Source organism: Prionailurus viverrinus, chromosome C2, assembly GCF_022837055.1.
Source record: "Prionailurus viverrinus isolate Anna chromosome C2, UM_Priviv_1.0, whole genome shotgun sequence".
NCBI classification, from domain to species: Eukaryota; Metazoa; Chordata; class Mammalia; order Carnivora; family Felidae; genus Prionailurus; species Prionailurus viverrinus.
This window is the reverse complement of record NC_062569.1, coordinates 146,520,559-146,535,719: the sequence shown is the minus strand read 5'-3', so window position 1 is coordinate 146,535,719 and position 15,161 is coordinate 146,520,559. Positions and strand designations below refer to the sequence as shown.

Genomic DNA, 15,161 nt, shown 5'->3' with positions numbered 1-15,161 from the left:
TCTTGATACTCATAACAAACCCCTCTCAGCCGCACATGCGTTTATATCAACCAGGTAACTTTTGGAAAGCGTCTAAGGATCAGGGCCAGTTACCAGGGAAATAGAGGTTGAATAGAGGTTGAAAATGTCAGCCCTGACCCCTGACCTTTGAGGAAGGGAGAGAGAATACAGGTTGAATCGGTTGCCATTGGCCAGTGATTTCATCAGCCCTGCCTATGTAACAAAACCTCCGTAAAAAGCCAAAAGGACGGGGTTCGGAGAACTTCCGGGTTGGTGAATAAGGGGAGGTGCTAGGAGAGCGGAGTTCTCAGTGAGGTCATGGAAGCTCCACACCCTTTCCCACGTACCTTGCCCGACACATCTCTTCCATCTGATGGTTCCTGAGTTGTACCCTCTTATAAGAAACCAATAATTGGCGAGTAAAATGTTCCTCTGAGCTAGTTCTGTGAGCCTCTGTAGCAAGTTAATTCAACCCAAGGGGGGATCGTGGGATGCTCCAATTTATGGCAGGTCACCAGAAGCACAGGTAACAACTTGGACTTGTAATCGGCATCCGAAGGGGCGGGGGTGGGGGAGAGTATAGTGGGACTGAGCCCTTAACCTGTGGGACGTGACACAGTCTGCAGGTAGATGGTGTTAGGAGTGAGCTAACTGCCTGTGGTGTTGGAGAAAACACATAGTGGAATTTCATTCCCTTATCTTTGCCTCTGGAAGTGAGCATAAGTTTACCTGACTTCTGTTCACTCATATTTACCTTCTGCTCTGGGTTTTTTATATAACCCACTGCTTCAATCAGTTGTAGTCATTATTCTTATTTATTTATTTATTTAATTTATTTTTTTTGCCCTTACAGTGTATGTATTAGATTAAGAGAACATCTTTCCTGGCTATAATCATTTCTAAGTATTCTCTTCCTTTTAATTGCAGTAAAATATACATAACATAAATTTACCATTTTGAAGTGTACACTTCAGTGGCATTAAATCCATTCACATGGTTATGTAACCGTCACCACCATCCGTCTCCAGAACTTTCTCATCATTCTAAACCAAAACTGTATACCCATTACACAAGAACTCCCCATTCCCCTCCCCCAGTCCCTGGGGTACCCACCCTTCTACTTTCTGCCTCTGTGAATCTGGCTTCTCTGGGCATCTCCTGTAAGTGGAACCATACGGTATTTGTCTTTTTATGACTGGCTGATTTCACTTAGCGTAAGGTCCATCCATGTTGTAGCATGTGTCAGAACTTCCTTCCTCTTAAAGACTGAATAATAGGGGCGCCTGGGTGGCTCAGTCGGTTGAGCATCTGACTTTGGCTCAGGTCATGATCTCACAGCTCATGAGTTGGAGCCCCACGTTGGGCTCTCTGCTGACAGCTCAGAGCCTGGAGCCTGCTTCGGATTCTGTGTCTCCCTCTCTCTCTCTCTGTCCCTAACCCACTCGCATTCTGTCTCTGCTTCTCTCAAAAATAAATAAACATTAAAAAAAATTTTTTTTAATAATAAAAAAAATAATAAAGTCTTTAGGGGAGCCTGGGTGGTGCAGTCAGTTGGGCATCCGACTCTTGATTTCGGCTCAGGTTGTAATCTCATGGTCATGAATTCGAGCTCAGCACAGAGCCCGCTTGAGATTCTCTCTCACTCTCTGCCCCTTCCCCACTTGCTCTCTTTTTAAAAATAAAAAAATTTGGGGCACCTGGGTGGCTCAGTTGGTTGAGCGGCCGACTTCGGCTCAGGTCATGATCTCGCAGTCTGTGGGTTCGAGCCCCGCGTCGGGCTCTGTGCTGATAGCTCAGAGCCTGAAGTCTGCTTCAGATTCTGTGTCTCCCTCTCTCTCTGACCCTCCCCCGTTCGTGCTCTGTCTCTCTCTGTCTCAAAAATAAATAAATGTTTAAAAAAAATAAAAATTAAAATAAAAAATTAAAATCTTTTTTTTTTTAATTTTTTTTTTTAATGTTTATTTTTGAGAGAGAGAGAGACAGAGTGTGAACAGGGGAGTGGCAGAGACAGAGAGAGACACAGAATCCAAAGCAGGCTTCAGGCTCTGAGCTGTCAGCACAGAGCCCGACGCGGGGCTCGAACTCACGAGCTGTGAGATCACGACCTGAGCCGAAGTCGGATGCCTAACCGACTGAGCCATCCAGGCGCCCCAAAAAATTAAAATCTTAAAAAACAATTGCCAAATTGAAATCGTGGACTGAAAAAAATATTTTTATAATGATACTCAGTTTTGAATGTCTACAGATGTATCTAGGCACTAATATGACTAAAGAATAAACGTGAAAGAATCATATCAATTATAAACCACAGGAATGGATATCATGCATGATTAGTTTTGTCATTTTGTCGTCATATAACTGATGTTTGAAATAAAATCATGTTCCTGTATTGTTCATTGTTGTGAACAAATCACCCCACATATAGTGTCTTTACACAGCAATAATCATTTATTATCTCTGATCATTTCTATGGCTGTAGATTTCAGAAGTGGTATGGTTCAGTAGTTCTAGCTTAAGGCTACTCCTGAGGTTGTGGTTAGACATTGGCTGGGCTGCTATTATCTGAAGGCTCAACTGGGGCTGAAGGATGTGCCCGGGTCATGGCTCCCTCACTTGCCTGCAGGTTGGTGGGAGGCTTCAGTTACTCCCTGCATGAGCCTTTCCATGGGGCTGCTTGAGCATCCTCATAGGATGTCAACCGCTCCCCTCAGCGTGAGTGATCCAGGAGAGCCACCATGTCTGTTATGACCCAGCCTTGGAAGCCACACACCACCACTTTTCACAGCATCCTACTGGTCCCACAGGCCAACCCAGGTTCAAGCTAGGAAGGTGGACACCTGTGCAAGGGTGTGGACACCAGGAGGCAGGGGTCAATAGTGAACATCTTAGAGGCTGGCTACCAGTTTCATGTTCATATTATATAAACCTTACCAGACTTAAATTACATTTCTGATGATAACTTCAGAACTGCTTAAAAAATAAAATAAAATTTAGCTTAATTCAAAGATGTTTGAGAAGAAACATAACAGGAGATTTTATCAGAAATTTCCATTCTCAGGGCGCCTGGATGGCTCAGTCAGTTAAGCGTCTGACTTCAGCTCAGGCTCAGGTCATGATCTCACAGTTTGAGAGTTTGAGCCCTGCATCGGGCTCTCTGTTGTCAGCACAGCACCCACTTCAGATCCTCTGTCCCCCTCTCTCTCTGCCCCTCCCCGGCTCACGCACATGTATGCATGCTCTCTTTAAAAAATAGACATTAAAAATTTTTTTTCCATTCTCTTTTGTTGTGCACAAAACTACATTTGAAATTTTCATTAGACTCAGGATTCAGGAAAGCTAACAGAAGTGAAGCTGCCTCTTCCCAATGAACATATGCATCATATCATATGTGTATTTTATGTCTCATTTGAGATATACATCCCATAAAGACTGACTGGCTGTTAAGAATCACAGCTAAACTCAAAAAAAAAAAAAAGAATCACAGCTAAACTCAATTTGAAAAGTCTTTCTGCCAGTGTTATGAAAAGAAATGTTAAGGATATTATTTTTTACTATAAGCATAATTATTTTTTCACCTCTAGAAACACTTTTATATGCTAAAAGTAGATTATATTTGGGGCACCTGGGTGGCTCAGTCGGCTAAGCATCAGACTTCGACTCAGGTCATGATCTAGCAGTTTGTGTGTTTGAGCCCCATGTCAGGCTCTGTGCTGACAGCTCAGAGCCTAGAGCCTACTTTGGATTCTGTGTCTCCCTCTCTTTTTGGCTCTCCCCGGCTCACACTCTGTCTCTCTCAAAAATAAACAAACATTAAAATAAATAATAAGAGTAGACCACATTTGTAATTGTTTGGGTAGTTAAATGAAATTATAGAGCTTCTATTCCCTAGAAGATCTTGAGTCTTTGGAGGCACTTAGACCAATGGTTTCAGAGTCCAGTCTGCAGTTTGTAGGACAGATTCCATGGACCTACATTTTCTCGTATTTTTTTATGCCAAGATCAGAGTAGTCTCTTACACATTTCTACCCAAACTCAAATAATTGATGACACCCCCTTGGGGACAGTTATGAAGAGGCCTCGTACTGCAAGATCAGGCCACTTTAAAGCACCCCCCTAGGGGCGCCTGGGTGGCTCAGTCAGTTAAGCATCCAACTTTGGCTTAGGTCATGATCTCACAGTTCATGAGTTTGAGCCCTGCTTCAGGCTCTGTGCTGACAGCTTGGAACCTGGAGCTTGCTTCAGATTCTGTGTCTCCTGTTCTCTCTGCCCCTCGCCCACTCATGCTCTGTCTCCCCCTCCCCCAAATAAATAAACATTTAAAAAAATTATAAGTAAATAAAGTGCCCCCTAGTCTCGGGCAATTTGTTTAGTCAAATCTGACAGTAGCCTCAGCCATCACTCTTAATGTAGGATCACTTCCAACATACATTTATGTATAACTTACATGAACTTAATTATATATGCATATTGGGGGCAGGGGCAAAGATAGAAAGAATGAAAGAATATAAATTTACATCATGAAGGAGATTTTTGCCTACTATTCCCATCAGTAAGTCTATGCCCTGGAGCAGAAGGGAGATTGGAGATTTGAATCAAATATTTCTTCACATGCTCTCAGTTTCTGGGTCACTCTCATTGTGTGAGCATTTCACACTGTGTGTATGATTCTGCTATTTTAAGTACATATTTTTTTTAAAAAAGTTACTAAGGTATAATTGGCATATAACATTATATTTGTTTCAGGTATACGACATAATGATTCCATACTTGTATATATTGTGAAATGATCACTACATTTCTACTTCACATCTCTCACCAAATGTGTTATAATTTTTTTTCTTTTCTTTCTTATGATGAAGACTTTAAAGCTGTACTCTCTTAGCAACTTTCAAATACGAAACACAGTATTATTAACTACAGTCACCATGTGGCACCTTACATCCCCAGGACATATTTATTTTATAGCTGGAAGATTGTACCTTTTGTCCTTCTTCACCCATTCCTCCCCTGACCCACCTGTCCCCCCCAGCATCCACAATCTGTTCTCTGTATCTATAAGCTTGGTTTTTTGTTTGTTTTGTTTTTTAGATTCCACATATATATGGATTTTTTAAAGTTTTATTTATTTAAGTAATCTCTACACATAGAGCTCGAACTCATGACCCCGAGATCAAGAGTTGCATGCTTTTCTGACTGAGCCAGCCAAGTGCCCCTACACATAAATGGGTTATATGGTGAGATTATATGGTTATTTGTCCTCTGTCTGATTTATTTCTCTTAGCTTAATGCCCTCAAGGTCCATCCATGTTGTCACAGATAGCAGGATTTCATTGTATACCACATCCTGTTTATTCAGTCATCCATCAATGGACACTTAGGTTGTTTCCACGTCTTGACTATTGTAAATAATGCTGCAGCGAATGAACGTGGGAATGCATATATTTTTTCACATTAATGTTTTTATTTTCTTAGAATAAATACCCAGAAGTGGAATCACATGATATATTAGTTTTATTTTTAAATTTTTAAAAAATATTTATTTATTTTTGGGAGAGTGCAAGTGGAGGAGGGGCAGAGAAAGGGGGACAGAGGATCCGAAGCAGGCTCTGTGCTGACAAGCTGACAGCAGTGAGCCCCATGTGGGGATCAAGCCCACAAACCACGAGATCATGACCTGAGCCAAAGTTGGACGCTCAACCAACTGAACCACCTAAGTGCCCCTATTTTTTAATTTTTTTAAAGTAAGCTCTACATCCAATGTGGGGCTTGAACTCACAACCCCAAGATCAAGAGCTGCATGTTCTACTGACTGAGCCCAGCACCCCTCTATTTTTGATTTTTTGAGGAACTGCCATACTGTTTTCCACCATAGCTGCACCAGCTTGCATTCCTAACAACAGTATATAAGGGTACCCTTTTCTCTACATCCTCACCAACAATTGTTATTTCTTGTCTTTTTGATATTAGCCATCCTGACAGGTGCGAGGTGATATCTCATTGTGATTTTGATTTGCATTTCCCTGACGATGAATGATGTTGAACATCTTTTCATGTGTCTGTTGGCCATCTGGATGTCTTCTTGGGGAAAATGTCTATTCAGATCCTCCACCCGTTTTTAAATCAGATGGTTTGATATATTGCTATTGAGTTGTGTGAGTTCTTTATATATTTTAGTTATTAAGCCCTTGTCAGAAATGATTTGAAAATATTTTCTCCCATTCAATAGGTTGCCTTTTCACTTTGTTGATTATTTCCTTTGCTGTGCAGAAGATTTTTAGTTTGATGTAGTTTAGGTACTGTATACAGGCCCTGTATACCCAAGTGGTTATTTCAACTGATGCTCAATTGAAAATAAACATAAAAACAACAATCTGTTCATCTCTGGTGTCGGGGGAAGAGGACTATTATTTTTAAGTGAATAAATTTTTATTTAAGGAATTTTACATGTGATTTCTTCCACTGCCAATCACCCTAGTTCCTGCAAAGTCATAATCATAATCTTCAAAATAGTCCCTTTAAAAAGAACTTTTGTTTAATCCACAGTTGCCATTATCAGTCCAGAGTTCTTTCAGTTGGGCTTTTTTTTTGAAGTCTATTTATTTATTTTGAGAGAGAGAGAGAGAGAGTGCACGAGCAGTGAAAGGCAAAGAGAGAGGGAGAGAGAGAATTCCAAGCAGGCTCTGCGCTGTCAGCACAGAGCCCAATGCGGGGCTTGATTCCATGAACCATGAGTTTGTGACCTGAGCTGACATCAAGAGTCTGACACTTAACCATCTGAGCCACCCAGGCACCCCTCTGTTGGGCCTCTTTGATCTCCACTTGAATATAGACATTCTTCCAAAATTCCCCACCTGTAATCTTTGGAATTCAGTTGTTTTACTTTAGGGCCCTAGAAGTCAAACTGTAGGAAGTATACCAATTGCTATTTTGGCAAGTGATCTGAAATTCTTATTCCTTAATTGTTTCTAATATTGGAAAGTCTTGTTACTTTCCCTCTGCTCCATGAGCCTAGCAGAAAATGTTATAGGTCTCATGGTCACCACTGCAGTAAACTTGCTGTGATGGAAGGATCACCTATGTGTCAGTGTAGCCACAGAGGACTGTTTGGACAGCTCATGTGTCACTCATCAAATATTGTGTAAAGATGGTCCCTATTGAAAACTTAAGATTCATGAGGTAATTTTGGCAATACTAAATTCCAGCCTTTTATGTAGCCCTTAAAGTTGCTGAGAAAGTGGAGTCGGCTCTTTTTATCCTACTGTGTCAGTCAGTGTTCTCCAGAGAAGCAGAACCAATAGTTTGTATGTATGTATATACACTGATTGATTGGCAGGGCCACCGGGGTGGTTCAGTCAGTTGAGTGTCTGGCTGTTGGTTTCAGCTCAGGTCATGATCTCAGGGTCGTTGGATCAAGGCCCACATTGGGCTCCACACTGAGCATGGAGACTGCTTGGGATTCTCTGTCTTTCCCTCTGTTCCTCTTCCCCATTTGCACTCTCCCTCTAAAATACAAATAAATAACTAAAAATAAATTGATTGGTTTTAAGAGATTGATTTTAAAGAACTGGCTCATATGATTATGTGGGCTGGCAAGTCTGAAATATGTAGGGCAGGCTGCAGACCCAAGGAAGAGTTGCAGTCTTGAGTCCACAGTCAGCCTGGAAGCAGAATTCCTCTCTCTTCTGTGGACCTCAGTCTTTTCTGTTAAGGTCTTCAACTGATTGGATAAGGCCCACCCACCTTGTGCAGGGTAACTGACTTTACTCAAAGTCTAAAAATACCTTCACAGCAACATCAAGACCGGTGCTTGATCAAACAACTGGTACCACAGCCTAGCCAAGTTGGCCCATAAAATTAACCATCACCTTGGCTACAGTGGGAATCCACTGAATCAATTAACGCCCAGTTAATCCCTTCATTGACGTATTCCCTTTTCTTTGTCACCAAAAGCGACAATTTCTCTTTGACATACCAAGCCAAAATCGAAATGATGGAGGAAAAATACCAACTACTTTCCCTTAGAGTCTTCAAGACATAGTCCTTGGAACTCTCCACGGACAGTAATGATACCTTTAGAAGTGAGATTAGAAGAGGAGTTTGAAGACCAGGTTCCCAAGGAGAATCTCAACAGAACCAAAGGACATGCTGTCTGCTGACACTTCCTTTTGGAAACTGAAGTCAAGGATACAAAGGCAGAAAACCCCAGGGAAAGAGCTTCTGCCAGGCCGGGGGAACTTCCTGAGGAGGGGTCCTGGGTGCTGTCTTGCATGGAGCCATCTAGCTGGAGGGGCTGCTAAGAAACCTCATAATCAATTTTATTAAACAGATTTTATGTTTTTAAGAACCAAAAATATAGGGGCAAACCTGTGGTCTATTTGTGAATTATTAAGTAGAGCTCAGCAGAATGTGGAGCAGAATGGGCATTAAATAAATGTGATGTGTTTAATTAATGTATTTAATATATTAATGATTTATGTAAATATATTTTATTAAATTTGTTGATCTCATGGTGGAATCAGCCTGGCCAAATTTTTTCTAATCTAGAAGATTGCACACCAAGCAAGGAACTCTCACCAACAAATAAAAGGTTGATTCCATTCACTACGTTGTCTTTTTGTTTTATTGATGTTTCTTTTGCTCTGCAGAAGCTTTTTATTTGGGTGTGGTCCCAATAGTTTTATTTTGCTTGTGTTTCCCTTGCCACAGGAGACATATCTAGAAAAATGTTTTTATAACCGATACCATCAACAAAACAAAAAGACAGCTTACTAAATGAGAGAAGATACTTCCAGAGGACATGCTCAATAAAGGTTAATATCCAAAACATATAAAGAACTTATACAGCTCAACACCAAAAACCCACAAATGATCCAATTAAAAAATGAGCACAGGACACAAATAGACATTTTGCCAAAGGAGACATACAGATGGCCAAAAGACACATGAAAAAAAATGTTCAACATCACTCATCATCAGGGAAATACAAACCAAAACCACAATGAGATATCACCTCACTCCTGTCAGAATGGCTAGTCTCAAAAACACAAGAGACAAGTATTGGCAAAGATGTGGAGAAGAAGGAACGCTTGTGCACTGTTGGTAGGAATACAGGCCGGTGCAGCCATTGTGGAGAACAGTATAGCAGCTCGTCAGAAAATTAAAAATATAATTGCCATATGATTCAGTAATTCCACTACCAGGTATTTACCTAAAGAAAATGAAAACACTGACAGCCAAGATATGTAAGCAACCCAGGAGACCATCAGTAGATGAATCGATAAAGAAGGTGTGGCATAAAAAATGAAGTCTTGCCATTTGCAACAATATGAATAGATATAAAGGCTATAATGCTAAGTGAAATAAGTCAGTAGGAGAAAGACAAATATGATTTCACTCATGTGGAATTTAAGAAACAAATGAAGAAAAAAGAAACAAAAATACAGACACTTAACTGTAGAGAACAAACTGGAGGTTACCAGGGGGAGGTAGGTGGGGGAATGGATGAAATAAGTGAAGTGGATTCAGAGCATAGTTATTGAGGGGTGCCTGGGTGGCTCAGTCGGTTGAGTGTCTGACTTCAGCTCAGGTCATGATCTCATAATTCACGAGTTTGAGCCCTGCATCAGGCTCCGTGCTGACAGCTCAGAGCCTGGAGCCTGCCTCGAGTTCTTTTTCTCCCTCTCTCCCCCTCCCCACTCACACTGTGTCTCTCTTTCTCTCTCAAAACTAAACATTTACAAAAAATTAAATATTTTAAAGTTTTTTTTAATTTTAAAAAGAATATACTTATTGAGATGAGAACTACTGAGTAATGTATAGAATTGTTGACTCACTGTATTGCACATCTTAAACTAATGCACTGTGTGTTCATTAAACTTGAGTAAAAAAATTTTTTTAAATTTTGGGGTGCTTGGCTAACTCAGTAGGAAGAACATGCAACTCTTTTTTTTTTTTTAATCAGAAAAGGTTTGTTTCTTTTAGGGACAATTAAACCACACCCGAGGCCTAAATATACAGACACAAACCAAAGTAGCCATTTAGGATTGCTTGTTCTAGCTTCAAGAAGAATGCTGGTGCAATTTTGATTGGGATTGCATTGAATGTGTAGATAGCTTTGGGTAGTATTGACATTTTAACAATATTTATTCTTCCAATCCATGAGCGTGGAATGTTTTGCCATTTCTTTATATCTTCTTCAATTTCCTTCATAAGCTTTCTATAGTTTTCAGCATACAGATCTTTTACATCTTTGGTTAGGTTTATTCCGAGGTATTTTATGCTTCTTGGTGCAATTGTGAATGGGATCAGTTTCTTTATTTGACTTTCTGTTGCTTCATTATTAGTGTATAAGAATGCAACTGATTTCTGTACGTTGATTTTGTATCCTGTGACTTTGCTGAATTCATGTATCAGTTCTAGCAGACTTTTGGTGGAGTCCATTGGATTTTCCATGTATAATATCATGTCATCTGCAAAAAGTGAAAGCTTAACTTCATCTTTGCTAATTTTGATGCCTTTGATTTCCTTGTGTTGTCTGATTGCTGATGCTAGAACTTCCAACACTATGTTAAACAACAGCAGTGAGAGTGGACATCCCTGTCATGTTCCTGATCTCAGGGAGAAAGCTCTCAGTTTTTCCCCACTGAGGATGATATTAGCTGTGGGCTTTTCATAAATGGCTTTTATGATCTTTAAGTATGTTCCCTCTATCCCGACTTTCTCAAGGGTTTTTATTAAGAAAGGATGCTTTATTTTGTCAAATGCTTTTTCTGCATCGATTGACAGGATCATATGGTTCGTTTCTTTTCTTTTATTAATGTGATGTATCACATTGATTGATTTGCGAATGTTGAACCAGCCCTGCAGCCCAGGAATGAATCCCACTTGATCACGGTGAATAATTCTTTTTATATGCTGTTGAATTTGGTTTGCTAGTATTTTATTGAGAATTTTTGCATCCATATTCATCAGGGATATTGGCCTGTAGTTCTCTTTTTTTCTGGGTCTCTGTCTGGTTTGGGAAGCAAAGTAATGCTGGCTTCATAGAATGAGTCTGGAAGTTTTCCTTCCCTTTCTATTTTTTGGAACAGCTTGAGAAGGATAGGTATTATCTGTGCTTTAAATGTCTGGTAGAATTCCCCAGGGAAGCCATCTGGTCCTGGACTCTTATTTGTTGGGAGATTTTTGATAACTGATTCAATTTCTTCACTGGTAATGGGTCTGTTCAAGTTTTCTATTTCTTCCTGTTTGACTTTTGGAAGTGTGTGGGTGTTTAGGAATTTGTCCGTTTCTTCCAGGTTGTCCAGTTTGTTGGCATATAATTTTTCATAATATTCCCTGATAATTGGTTGTATTTCTGAGGGATTGGTTGTAATAATTCCATTTTCATTCATGATTTTATCTATTTGGGTCCTCTCCCTTTTCTTTTTGAGAAGCCTGGCTAGAGTTTTATCAATTTTGTTTATTTTTTCAAAAAACCAACTCTTGGTTTCATTGATGTGCTCTACAGTTTTTTTAGATTCTATATTTATTTCTGCTCTGATCTTTATTATTTCTCTTCTTCTGCTGGGTTTGGGGTGTCTTTGCTGTTCTGCTTTTAGTTCCTTTAGGTGTGCTGTTAGGTTTTGTATTTGAGATTTTTCTTGTTTCTTGAACTATGCCTGGATTGCAATGTATTTTCCTCTCAGGACTGCCTTCGCTGCATCCCAAAGCGTTTGGATTGTTGTATTTTCATTTTCATTTGTTTCCATGTATTTTTTAACCTCTTCTCTAATTGCCTGGTTGACCATTCATTCTTTAGTAGGGTGTTCTTTAACCTCCATGCTTTTGGAGGTTTTCCAGACTTTTTCCTGTGGTTGATTTCAAGCTTCATAGCATTGTGATCTGAAAGTGTGCATGGTATGATCTCAATTCTTGTATACTTATGAAGGGCTGTTTTGTGACCCAGTATGTGATCTATCTCAGAGAATGTTCCATGTGCACTCGACCACAAAAGACCCCGAATAGCCAAAGTAATATTGAAGAAGACCAAAGCAGGAGGCATCACAATCCCAGACTTTAGCCTCTACCACAAAGCTGTAATCATCAAGACAGCATGGTATTGGCACAAAAACAGACACATAGACCAATGGAATAGAATAGAGACTACAGAATTGGACCCACAAAAGTATGGCCAACTGATCTTTGACAAAGCAGGAAAGAATATCCCATGGAAAAAAGACAGTCTCTTCAACAAATGGTGCTGGGAGAACTGGACAACAACATGCAGAAGAATGAAACTAGACCACTTTCTTACCACTATACACAAAAACAAACTCAAAATGGATGAAGGACCTGAATGTGAGACAGGAAACCATCAAAACCCTAGAGGAGAAAGCAGGAAAAAACCTCTCTGGCCTCAGCCACAGCAATTTCTTACTTGACACATCTCCAAAGGCAAGGGAACTAAAAGCAAAAATTAACTATGGGATCTCATGGAGATAAAAAGTCTGCACTGCAAGGGAAACACTCCACAAAACTAAAAGGCAACCAATGGAATGGGAAAAGATATTTGCAAATGACATATCGGACAAAGGGCTAGTACCCAAAATCTATAAAGAACTCACCAAACTCTACACCCAAAAATCAAATAATCCAGTGAAGAAATGGGAAGAAAACATGAATAGACACTTCTCTAAAGAAGACATCCAGATGGCCAACAGGCACATGAAAAGATGCTCAACGTCACTCCTCATCAGGGAAATACAAATCAAAACCACACTGAGATACCACCTCACGCCAGTCAGAGTGGCTAAACTGAACAACTCAGGAGACTATAGATGCTGGAGAGGATGTGGAGAAAGGGGAACCCTCTTGCACTGTTGGTGGGAATGCAAACTGGTGCAGCCGCTCTGGAAAACAGTGTGGAGGTTCCTCAAAAAATTAAAACTAGATCTACTCTATGACCCAGCAATAACACTGCTAGGAATTTACCCAAGGGATACAGGAGTGCTGATGCATAGGGTCACTTTTACCCCAATGTTTACAGCAGCCCTTTCAACAATAGCCAAATTATGGAAAGAGCCTAAATGTCCATCAAGTGATGAATGGATAAAGAAATTGTGGTTTATATACACAATGGAATACTACTTGGCAATGAGAATGAAATATGGCCTTTTGTAGCAACATGGATGGAACTGGAGAGTGTTATGTTAAGTGAAATAAGTCATACAGAGAAAGACAGATACCATATGTTTTCACTTTTATGTGGATCCTGAGAAACTTAACAGAAGGCCATGGGGGCGGGGAAGGAAAAAAAAAAAGAGAGGGAGGGAGGCAAACCATAAGAGCCTCTTAAAAACTGAGAATAAACTGAGGGTTGATGGGGGGTGGGAGGGAGGGGAAAGTGGGTGATGGGCATTGAGGAGGGCACCTGTTGGGATGAGCACTGGGCGTTGTATGGAAACCAATTTGACAATAAATTTCATATTAAAAAAAAAACAAAGTAGCCATTTAAAGCATTAGCTACTGAGGTACAATACATACGTTGGAGAAAAATGCTTCACCATCTGACCATATATCAAACTTTGCTCCATCAACAGCTGAGCTCTGCTAGTTGAGGGTAAGAACATTATCCGCAGAACCAAAGGAGAACCACTCTGTTCCACGAGTACTGACGCATTTTAGACCGCATTGTGGGGACAGGTTTCCCAGTGAAGGGAAGAGGGGGGGAAAAGGCTGTGTCCCTCCCCTAGGGCATGAGGCCGCCTCGCAGAGCGCCACAGGACAACGGACCTCCGTTGCTCACACTCAGACCTTGGCGGCCTCCTGCAGCGATGCATCCTCTGAACCGGTGCCACAGTTTACTGGAAAAGGCATTTGTCCATTGAGAACTGGCCATCCACATTGGTAAACAGCATCAAATGGAAATTCACTCTGCCATCTCCCCGACATTGGCCTTCCTGTGTCACAGCACCGTGGGCTGCCTGAATGGCCTCATTCTTCTCAAAGCATTTTGCTCTGCCTTCAGGGGACAGCTTCTCCGTTTCAGAAAGAATCTGTTTCAGGACTGACCCCGTCCTCACACTCCAGTTTGTCTTGGTTACTGGCCACCGCCTGTGTAAGTCCAGTGGTACCTCTCAAGTTCCCGATGGTCCGCTGCATGAAGTGCCCCTTAGGACGGACTTCTCTTCCCTTCTGGTCTCCAGTCTGTTTTCTTCCTCAAGGTCTCCTGCTGGGCCGTGAGGGGAAACAGCAGCAGCAGAAGCAGCAGTGCTCAGGCAAGCGCTGGTCGCGAGCCCAGAGCCGCCTCCAGCCCCAGCACGTCCTCGAAGCGGCCCTGGCCGGCGACCCCCAGCCAGGCCAGCACTTTGTTCAGCATCTCAAGGTTAATCTCCAGCAGTTTGAGCTGCATCTTCATGGACCGCAGGCTGCGCCAGTATCCAGAGAAGAAAAACAGCCGAGAACATGCGACTCTTGATATTGCGATTGTGAGTTTGAGCCCCAACTTGGGTGGAGAGATTATACATAAACAAACAAACAAACTTAAAAAAATTTTTTACAGATGCATAAGCTTCAAAAAAAGTAATTTGCATGAAAAAAAGGTTGATTCCACCTTTCCACAAGGTTGGAGGAATTGATCTCATGTTGATGTATTTCTCCACACTGAGCAGCCTCCAGTAAGTCCACCTTCCTGATGTGACAGCAGGTGGAGAGAAGAATGAATGTGCGGCGTAGCACGTGTAGAGCCGGGCCCCTCTCAAATCCACAGGGCTGCATTTTCTCTCCTCGATCTCACTGACATCAACAACATTACACCATGTCAGTGACGAATAAAAGAGAAATCATACCACAGTCCTGTGACCCCTTCCTGCCCTTGCCCATGGGCAGAGCTTTCTTAAACTGAAGGTACACTCAAACGGAACTCTGGAAAGAATTTAACAAAGCATCCGTTTACAGAGCGGCACGCAAGGATAATGGATACAAAGAAGGAGAGTGAAGACCCTTGAGACCAATAACCGTGATGGAGGCAAAGAGAGGGTAAGCAGAGGCAAGGGGAGTAAACAGGCTTGCTGAGCTTCGTGGAGCCCGAGAGAAGGAGCCAGGCGCCAGTGCATGGAGCACAGATGTGGGGGAAGAAAGACCCGAGCTCTCTGATCTCTCCTTTGTACCTCTCACTGGCC

General features: G+C 41.4%; 1 long non-coding RNA gene and 2 pseudogenes across 1 annotated transcript in view; 1 reads left to right on the top strand and 2 right to left on the bottom strand.

Moving 5' to 3' along the window:
- The window catches only part of LOC125175117 (uncharacterized), a 72,482-nt gene that overhangs the window by 28,515 nt on the left and 28,806 nt on the right, over positions 1-15,161 (top strand). The gene's annotated exons all lie outside the window — the stretch shown is intronic.
- Positions 7,017-7,123, bottom strand: LOC125175882 (uncharacterized; annotated as a pseudogene).
- Positions 13,789-14,400, bottom strand: LOC125175116 (ubiquitin carboxyl-terminal hydrolase isozyme L1-like; annotated as a pseudogene).